The sequence below is a fragment of the Penaeus monodon genome, chromosome 22 (assembly GCF_015228065.2).
Source record: "Penaeus monodon isolate SGIC_2016 chromosome 22, NSTDA_Pmon_1, whole genome shotgun sequence".
NCBI lineage: Eukaryota > Metazoa > Arthropoda > Malacostraca > Decapoda > Penaeidae > Penaeus > Penaeus monodon.
Window position 1 is genome coordinate 6,451,243 of NC_051407.1, and position 211 is coordinate 6,451,453.

The following is a 211-nucleotide window of genomic DNA, read 5'->3' on the forward strand; positions in this document are numbered from 1 at the left end:
TTGTGACGTGAAAGAAACAATATCCTCATCTTCTGCTTCTATTAATTTAATTCTTGCATCATTTTCTGCGTCTGCCTTCGATGGTTTCCCTTCAGTCTTTCCTTTTTCCTCGCGAGATGGTCATTGTCAGCGCTGCTCTTCAAGCAAGGTCAGCCGCTGTTCTTCCACTTGACCATTAAGGTCACTTTTTCCATCCAGTACCTTTTGTAAG